We start from the raw sequence: 9,154 nt of genomic DNA, 5'->3' as shown, positions 1-9,154 counted from the left end.
CATGACAGACTGAGACATTATGAGGATTTAATTATAAAACTTTTTGAAGACGGGTGCTACACAACACCAAGATCATCAAACTTGTGTGAAAAGTTACACAGTGTATTTTCCTTTTCTATCAACTCATTACACTTATCATTAAGCCAAAACCTAACCTAAATTTCCTTTCCAAACAGGAAAAAAATAGGTAAAGAAGCTTTATCTGGGCTGTTTTAGTCTTTGTCTAAGTAGCTTTAAAGGATAGCTGATGTCATAGACAGTTAACTTTCATAATGAGAAAATATTTCCTGGGGAATCAGTCCTATGTCTGAAACAGGGTGTTTGCCTTGTTGTGTATCACACAGTAAATTAGTATGAAAATCAGATCTTCATTTCTGAAGAGTTCATTTTCTCCTGCTGCTTCATTCAGACCCGAAGTTGTAATCTTCTATTTGTGACAGCACTGTTGGTTGCTGAGGGAAAAGGTTTTGATGTTATGAATGGAAGATTATGACTTCAGGTAGGGGAAACACAGCGGGACCACAGGATGAATTCTACAAGCAAAAATCCTGTTGTCATGCAAATTGTTCTAACCAAAAACAGAAAAAAAAAGATACTTAGAATTCTGGAATGCTTGTTCAAAAAGACATTCTCCAATGTCAAGCCATTTGCAAATCTTCATTCAAAGCAATAGCAGCTCTTGTTTTATGGAGAGGAGGGTTAATTTCCACTAGGGATGAGCTCTTTACCTTGTTTTGTATAATTGACACCTTTGGCAGCCTGGTAAATTCAATGGATGCCCTTCTCAGAATAATGTTTTTAGAAACATAAAATAAAATACATAGGAATACAAAAGAAAAAAATTACATTGAAATATAGTTATCTAGTATCTACAAATAATACAAATTTATGTATATGGGAATATACACATATATGTATATGTATATATGTGTGTGCACACATATATTTACATATGTAATACATGTATGAGCATATATACATATACACATACAACACACATACTGTGTATATATACATATATAATATGGAGAAGGCATTTCCATATGTAAGTGTGTGTGTGTGTGTGTGTGTGTACACATAAACAGAGAAAGAGGGAGAGAAGGAATTTAGCATTTAATTGCCAAAATCACCTTGGTAAATAACCTTTGCACCTTATTTTGTTATTTTATTTATTTTTATTTTTTCTGTTATAAGGCCCCAGCTTCACCCTTAGCATCATCTCAGCTGACTAGTGGGGAGAGGGAATACATACCGATGATCTCTCCAAACTGCCATATATTCAAATATTCTAACAAAATCCAGTCAATACACAATTAAGTGTTTACTGTGTCTTTGGCTATCTCCCCTTCTTCATGACTAAAAGTATTGTGGACACCAAATGTGTCAGGAATTCTTTCAATATCCCATCATGATAATCCATACTCACTTCACTTCCCAGATCCTCATAAAAATCAAGATAAAGTCAGGCTTCACGGGATTACAGGTTATGAAGTGGAAGAGATTTTAGTGGTCATTTAATCCAACTCCCTCCTTTTCCAGATAAGGATCATGAGAACCAGAAAAGCTAAGTAGCTAGCCTGAGGTCACACAGATTGAGAGTCCTTTGTCCTATAATGCCAAAATCAGGACTCTTATCATATCATGCTGCCCTCTGTGGAGACACAACTGAAATTTAATATGATCTGTCTATCTTTATTTTCAATTCCTATGCAGATATAAGGTAGGCAGCTAGGTGGCACAATAAAGAGAGCACTGGGAAAAACTGAGTTCAAATCTGCCCTCAGACACTTACTGGCTGTGTGAGCCTGGAAGAGTCATTTGACCCTGTTTGCTTCAGTTTCCTCATCTGTAAAACGAGCTAGGAAAGGAATGCAAACCACTCCAGTATTTTTGCCAAGAAAACCCCAAATGGGGTCATAAAAAGTCAGATATGACTGAAAGACTGAACAACAACAACAGGTAAAAGTTACTACAGCCAAATGGAAGAATTTCTATAGTGGTTCAATAAAATGTGAACCTAAGTTGGGATGAACTTATCTCTCAATAAAATATTAATTAACTACAGTGAATACAGATCTTTACCTTGTAAAGAATACAAAGAAATATAAATAATAATTTATTCTTTATACTTTAATTGGAAAGATAAAGCACTATCTAACTACAAGATCATAACACATGGCAGTATATCATTTGTTAAATGAGTGGTAGGAGATTAAGTTCTATATGAATTCAGAGGACAGATTTGACCTGTTATGTGAAGGCTTCATTTAGAAGACTGAAAGTGAGCTGGTCCTTGAAGTATTTGTTAGGAGTCATGGTAGAACCCAGGCCTTAAGGGCCTGTGCTCATCTAAAGTTTTAGTTAGCATCAGTAAATAAGAGTCAGGAAGAATTAGTGAAGCAAAGAATCTTTATTTGACCAGGTTGTGCAAACACCAAGAAGGAAGGCATTTGCCCTGAATCTCTGGGGAGAGAACTTTTAAAACACACCTTTCAGGCTACATCACATACCAAGCAATCCCTAGTTACAGTAGGTCTTAGAGCAGAGCAGTTTCTGGGGAAGGAAGGAGTGGTGTATTTTGGAAAAATTAGATAGCAATTACAAGAGGTTCTTGTAGCAAAATGAGGCTTAGGGGTCTGAGCAAGGAAACAAGGGCAAGGGGAATCCTTGACCCAGTTACTGGAGCTAATCAGCTTTGGGGTAAAGTTAAAGGATGCTATCATGGTCCCACTCTTCAAGGTTAATGCATTTTTCCTGGTTGTCTTCCACAATGCCTACTTGACTCTGCTCAGTCATTCTTGGAAAACCATAATTAGCAACTAACATCATGTTATATTCTAGCTGTTTGGAATGAAGGTGTGGAAAGGAGTGACCCAGTGATCCCTCACTCAGCTACAGCCAGGAAATTGGTACACAGGTAGTTAATTTTTTTTTATTTTGTATAACTTTTGTTCTTATACCACCTTCATTTCCAAATATATCCCTGCCAGTAAGTCACCAGATTAACATGAGGAGGTGGCATTTTATAGTAGATAGAAGTAAATTTATAGTAAAAATAATTTGATTCAAAACTGACTTGTCCGTTGGAATTTTAAAAAAATTAATATGCTTTAATGATCAGCTCTATCAAAGTCTAGAACATGAGACATAGTATTGTTTCTGTCCTTCACAGGGGCAACCTAGATTCTGGCAGGATTTGACTAGACCTAGAAATTAGTGGTCTTCTAGAGTCATTTCAGTGAGGTCTTTCTCCTTCCTTTCGAGGAGAATAGAAATTTGGTTCCTTTATCACTCTACCTAGAAGGAAAAGGGGAACAAAGTGGCTCCTTTATCCTTCTAATGCAATATTTGCATGACCAGATCCATTGGGTGTAACACAGTTATGGATGGATGATACATTTCCATACTTCTTTCAGTGATAATTGTGGTCTTTATATTGTTAGGGTAATTGTTAAGATCTATTTTCATTTAGCGCTGGACTTAGAGTCAGGAAGACCTGAGTCCTAATCCTTACTGAGACACTTAATAGTGATTTGATGCTTAGTAGTTGATTTAACCTCTTTTAGCTTACATTTCCTCTTCTGTAAAAGAGGGATGATAACAGGAATTACCTTACATATTTGATTTGAGGTACAAATGAAATGCTATTTGTAAACAGATCCACAAATCTTTAAGTATTACATAAATGTTGGCCATAATAACAATTATTACAATTATTACTATTATTATGCTTAGCTAGTATTTTTATCTGACATTTGATGTTCTTAAAAATTCCCATTAAATATTTTTTCTTTAAAGAAAACAAAACATTAGTAGAATTAAACTTATCGGCTAGAAGATCCTAAGAATACCTGCCTTCAATAGATTTAAGGTACCATGTACTCATTAATACACAAATGGTATTTTGATAGAGAATATGGGAGAGAGAAGGTCATTTTAGGTAAGGGAAATGATATGAAGCAAGACATAGGGAGAGGAGAGCATGAAGAATTTTTAGAGGAAAGTAGGAAAGCCATTTTAACAGATGCATCAGGTTCACTGATTAATGAAGTTAGGGAGTTGTGGGAAAGTAATAATGAAAGATTAGTAGGTTCTGTGTAGATTGTGTACAACCGTAAGGGATGAAGGGAAATATAGGACATTGTCTTCTCTCCTCAAGAGCTTGAAGTGTAATTGGAGAGCCAAGAATCACACAAATAAAAATGAATGAAAAATGAACATACCAACATATATTTCGGTGCCAAATTGCATGACATGGATTCTAAGTGTTTTAGATGTTCAACGAAGGAGAAGAGATTGTTGTGTCCTGGATTGGTCAAAAGAAGGTTCACTGAAGGAGATAAGATGAGAACCAACCTTGAAGGATGAGTAAAATTTGATTAAGCAGAGGTGAGAAGAGTCTTCCTTATTTGGAAAGAGAAAATAACAGCTCCAACAGGGGCTAAGAGAAGAGAGCAGATGCTGGGGAGGAGAGATTGAGCAAAACAAGAAAAGCTGTGTATAAGCCCAAAGTATATTTAGAAGAAAGAAACTGACTTCAGAGGCCTAATTTTCATAAACATAAAGGAATATCCTGGCACTATCTAATCACCAACAATTATCCAAGTATTTAGTAATAAAGCTTCATTGTAATTCCTCATACAAGGCAAGGTAGATTTACTGAGTTCTTACTTCCTGCTAAAGAAATCTATTAATTATCACAATTTCTGCAAAAAGTTTTAGAAACTCATTAAATTAGAATCCTGATAATGGTCATTATTTCATCTCTAGTTTAGCTCATTAATGCTATAATTCTAATGTTTACAGAATGATGGAGTTTTCCTAATAATCTTCCACATCTCTGTTTCCTAATTTGAAAGAGAAGACTGAAATTCAACAGGATGAGTGGAGAATTGCCATTTTAGCAAGAATTTTACAAATATGAACAGTGAAAAAAAATTTTAGAACATTTTTATTTTCATCTATTTATCTTTATGACCTTGGAAAAGTCAGTTTGCTTCCCTTGGCCTTTGTGCCCCTCCTGGATCTTTCCATAGAGAAAGCTATCATTTTTCCAGTTGCAATGTATGGCTGTGAAAACTCAGGAAAGCTGAGTGCTGTAGAATTGATGGTTTTGAATTGTGGATCTAGTGAAGACTTTTGAGAGTCTCTTAGACAACAAGGAGATCAAATTGGTCAATACTTAAAGAAATTAATTCAGACTATTCACTAGAAAGTCAAATACTGAAGCTAAAGCTGTAATACTTTGGCCACATAATGAGAAGATAGGACTTACAAGAAAAGACTCTGATGTTGGGAAAGATTAAAGGCAAAAAGAAAATGGGGCAGCAGAGGATGAGATGGATAGATAGTTCAATGGAAGCAATGAACATGACCTTGGACAGATGTCGAGAGATAGTAGAAGATAGAAAGGCCTGCTGTACTACAGTCCATGGGGTCACAAAGTCAATACAACTCAACAACTGAATGGCAACAGCAGCAGCAGCAGCAGCAGCAGCAGCAGCAGCAACAGTTCTTTATTTCTTCATCTGTGAAATGCAGTTATTGGACTATATAATCTCTAAATTCCCTTTCAGTTGTAACATTCTGTAATTCTGATCTTAAGTTTGTAAGAATTGTCAGACCTTACAGTGAAAGTGGAGATGTCAAAAATAAAACTGAAGTCATTTAAATTGCCTTGGTATGATTCTAGTACCATTCCAAGTTCATGGACAGACCCTATAAATAGTCAAAGGAGATTACTACTTTTTTTTTATACTGAGCAACTGCTTTCAGCATGCAAAGGGTCAGCCTGAAGTCCAGCTCGGGTAACATTTTATGTGGCTACTAGAAGGCAGCTGAAAGCCAGAGAATGTTGAAGTGAATGGTGAATGCCTCTGATTTCATAGAATCAGCTTTCAGGAATTGAAGATCCTTTGTTGTAATTTGCCTAACTGTGGAAAGGCATTTATTTTAGACTCCAGTTCTCAGCAGGCAAAGGATAGGAAGGGTGTAATACGAAGGCGGAGGCAAAGCCAACGTAGATGGAAGAGATTCAAGGGGAAAGGGCAGAGTCAAGATAGAATCATGAGTCACAGATCCAGGAATGCTGAGATCAGAGCTAGGACTAATCTCAGAGGAACCGTGAATCAGTTAGGTAGAGTCAGAACCAGGTTCAGTCAGAGTCCAAAACCAAGGTCGGGATCACTAGAATGTCAGTCAGATTACAGAAAATACAGTGGCAGTCATGTCAAATTGCTGTGAGAAGGAGTGAGCTCAATCTGCAGCCTTTTGGCATGGTTTTAGGAAGTTACATGTGACATAACACAATCTAAACATTGTGATTAAAAGGGTATCATAAGACCCTGACCCCTTCCATGGCTCTACTTTATGCCTAGATAAAATACCTATCATTAGACTTTCCTTTATTTTTCTATACACATACACAAATACATGCAGACAGTTATTGCTTTGTGTATATTTATATATAAATGTATCTCTATATATATAAATATGTGCATATGTATTTGTACATAGTATATATGTAGATACATTTGTATACATAACTATCTGTAGAGAGATCTCAATCTTCATCTATATGTGTAGATAGATAGATATCTTCCATAGGTATATTTGTGATCCATGGCACAGTGATATAGTGGGCAGTGTATTAGCAAGGATAGTTTAGAAGTCAGAGTCTCTGGATTTCCAGCTGACTAAATCCTCTTCACCTTTCCCAGCCTGACGCAAGACCCAACTCCTCCGTGAAGACTTTTCTGATAACAAACTACTGTTACTTACACATTCCATTCCATCTTCTGTCTTCATGCCTTTGTACAGTCTATGCCTAGAGTGCACTCCCTTTTCACCTCCGTCTCTTAGAATCCAACTGCATTTTTCTTGGTAGTTCAGATCAAAAAGAGAGGAGAGGTAAAACTTTCCAGGTTTTTAAGAAATCATATGAATGAAGGCTTAGAGGTAGAATTAGTAAAATCAATAAATCCCCCAATTTCATGGGGAATGACTAGGCCAGTATGACTAGAGTAGAGAGGTTTTATGCAGGATAGGAGGGAATGTGAATGGAAAGGAAACACACTCATACTACATATATCCTTTGGTTGCTTAGAAGAGATTCACTACATTATCTATCCTGTTTGTGATCTGATGATATAAGAAGGTGAATGACTGTGGCTAATGGTTAATGATTCAGGAGGTAGGATTAACATTCTACTCTCTAATCAGACATACTCTTTGCACTTTCATGCATTCGTCTCATGGAGTCTAGTATTTGTTACCTTCTCAATTAAAAAGAAGAGAACAGACACAGATCTGAAGTCTATAAGCACTGGGGAAAAGAGAAATTGTTTTGCCAACATTCATACCAATCTAAGTTCCCCTTAAGTTGAACTTTTGGTCTTGTTTATTCTTAGCAAAGTGTGACTTCCTTTGCTGAAGGAAATATGTTAAAAGCTTATTAGGAAGTCTTAAAAACATCCTGCTGCCCTTAAGCAGTGTTATTGTCAGGGGCTGAGTAAATTAATTCAATTTTATGGAATAAATTAGAAAACACAATCTTAAAAGTCCGTTAGTCGTTAAGTTATGGTCTGCATGCGTGATCCTGAGGTTTGGTAGAGGCCAAATAAAGATATTTACTGGGACCAAAAGCACATTGGACCAGGAATTAAGAGGCCTGGATTCTAGTATTTATTATACCACCATCTGATTGCATGACCTAGGACACTCTCACTGCCCTCTCTAAGCCACAGATTTCTTAGGTGTAAAATGAAGAGATTGGATTGAATGATTTCTAAGTCCTGTGTTTCCAACATTGATTTATTTTTCTGGCAATGGTTTTGAAATGACTATTTAATAATGACACACAAAACCTGAAGAGACAGACCTGAAGAGTCTTTGTTAAGAAAGTCATTCTCAAAGACTGATAATAAATCATTAAACATTATTAAGCATGTAATTTTCTGCCAGGAACAGTATTAAGAGTTGGAAACACCAAGAAATACTAATGTAATTCTGCCCTCAAGAAGCTTACATTCTAATGATGCAGTTATGTACAAATAACTATGTGCATACATGATATATGCAGAGGAAGATAATCTCAGAAGGAAGGCACTAGCAGTGGGGGCTGGGACTGCAAAAGCTTCCTGAAGAGGGTGGTATTTGACCTGAGTCTTGAAGGAAGCTAGAGAAACCAAAAGACAGAGGTGAAGAAAAAGCATTTCAGACAAGAGGAATAGACAATGCAAGGGCATGCTGTTGGAGTGAAGTATCATATATAAGGAATATCAAAGAAACTAATGGTGATGTTGCTTTTACATGACATTGTAACTTCTGTCTCCATGCTTTGGCACACGCCATCTCCAATGCTTAGAATGCACATCCCTATTTTCCTTCATGGCTGAGCACAAATGACAACCTCTATATAAATCCTTTACTAATCACTCTGATACCTGCCAAGACACACTTCAATTTATTTGTGTATACTTCTATTTCTATATAGCTACATGACACATAATGAAAAGATTTACATATGACATATGTCATACATATGACACAGGATAAATAGATTTGGTTTCATGGTGAGTCTTGAGGCTGTGTCTCATAAACCATGCCTTAGGGAACTATCTTGTACTTTAGAAGAGCGGGAAAGAGAAACCTTAGACCCAGTCAGATTTTGAAGTTTTTTTTTCTTTTAATTCACATTGAGGGGCTGCCTGCACTATGTAAAGATAGTACTAGCCCTCTAACTATCAGTCAGCCAAACATTCCAGTAGTATGGTACATTTATGTATAGGTCATTCAGTGCTAGAGTATACATAAGTAAGGGGGTGAAAAATCATAATAATTTGCATGTTCTTCTTTCATCTTACTACCAGTTAGGTTGCAAATAGGGATTTGTTATACTTCTGTATCCCTCACCATGCCCAGCAGAAAGCAAGCCACAGATTAGGTGTTCCACGAATAATTGTTGACTACCTGATATTTTGGTCACTAGTCCCTTCAAGGAAAAAGAAAACTCAATTCCTTTTAAAGATGTCTATTGAGATTTAATCAATCCCGCAGCATTTTTGAAAATGCCAATCCAAAATGATTGAGGCTTACCTAGATATCGTGTGTGTGTGTGTGTGTGTGTGTGTGTGTGTGTGTGTGTGTGTGTGTG

This window comes from Vombatus ursinus, unplaced genomic scaffold (assembly GCF_900497805.2).
Source record: "Vombatus ursinus unplaced genomic scaffold, bare-nosed wombat genome assembly UNPS02010548.1, whole genome shotgun sequence".
Taxonomy (NCBI): domain Eukaryota; kingdom Metazoa; phylum Chordata; class Mammalia; order Diprotodontia; family Vombatidae; genus Vombatus; species Vombatus ursinus.
Note: the sequence above shows the minus strand (reverse complement) of the source record.